This window comes from Branchiostoma floridae, chromosome 18, assembly GCF_000003815.2.
Source record: "Branchiostoma floridae strain S238N-H82 chromosome 18, Bfl_VNyyK, whole genome shotgun sequence".
NCBI lineage: Eukaryota > Metazoa > Chordata > Leptocardii > Amphioxiformes > Branchiostomatidae > Branchiostoma > Branchiostoma floridae.
Genome location: NC_049996.1, coordinates 18,297,074 through 18,298,512, shown reverse-complemented (window position 1 = coordinate 18,298,512; position 1,439 = coordinate 18,297,074).

The window sequence follows — 1,439 nt, the reverse complement described above, 5'->3', positions numbered from 1 at the left end:
CATGAGGTATCGGTCGAAGCTGATCAGCGCCACGGTCAAGGCAGATTCACATCTCATCCATAAGGTGACGAACTGCCACAGAGAGCAGGCGGTCTGGCCTAAGACCCACCGGCCCGTCACCTGGTTCACAGTCAGTAACGGGAGAGAGATCAAACCGAACAAAAAGTCCGACACGGAGAGGTTCAGTACAAGTAGGTTACTAGGATACCATAGTTTCTTGTCCAGAATAAAGGCCAGAATGACTCGTCCGTTCACGGCCACCATGAAGAGAGCCAGGATCGAGAGCACGGCTCCACAGACCATCGAGTCGACCGGGAACACGTCCTCGGGTCTGCTGGCGTCCTCGGCCGAGGAGACGTTGTCAGACTGTCGGTTGATGCCCGGCAGGTGAAAAGACGCTGCGCGAGCGGCGAGATATTTCACTGCGACGCTCATTCTTCTTTCGTTGTACAGAACCGGAGAGAAATGTGGCCTGTACCGGCTTTGAGTCCCATATGAAGGAGCATCATTTAAGTAAAAAGCGCTCGTGCATAACGATGGCGGGTACCAAGGAGACGGCGCATACATAATGAAGAGCATACATAATGAAGTGGAACTTTATTGGTCTATTGAAGATGTCTGCTGAGCCTGGCTTAAGCTGCTTCCATTAACAAATAACCCTCCAGCGTAGATCAAAGTATGGCCTGTATTTTACCATCAACGGGCTCAGATTACATTTTCTCTAGACAAAACAACCTGTTGCTCTTGGTTATGTACGAGGGTGAGTCAGAAAGTAATGCAAGTGGTTTCATAACAGACTCGTTTTTAAATCAATTGAGTTGAAATTTGGCACAAAAGTAGAGGCATATGTCCTCTTGAGATTGGATTTTTTAAATTTGGTCTTTATCATTTTATGAGCAACTGAGTTGATTTGAAGATGAACACGCCCTTGGTAGCTTGTCAGAATATGAATTCCTCTAGATATGACCCACTGAAAACCACTGTAGGAGGTTAGAATTACACATATATGATATCACTTGTTTCTATATGATGCATGCCGATTTTCATTTCTGAACTCTCAATAGTTCCTCTTTTACAGCTGCTAGTATGGAGTAAATTGTGATATAGAGCTGTTGGATTGATACACGAATTCGTGAGTTGTTGGTTAAAAGACTATTTTTCCATTAACCAAAAGAAACGAAACTTTACACAGTTATTAACTGTTTAAAGGCCAAAAAGTCTGCTAAGTTTTATTCCTCTTTGTTAATGGGGAAAGAAGGCTATAGAAACTTTTAATCATAACACCACAAATCTCATGACCCAGACGACCGCGTATACCTCACTCTACTCCAGCAACGAAAAAAGAAAAACTGATAGGATTTCAGAGTTGAACATAAGCACGTGGCTTATAGAGAAATGCAGCTTATTACATGTGCAGGCTCAGTCTCCTACAATGGCAA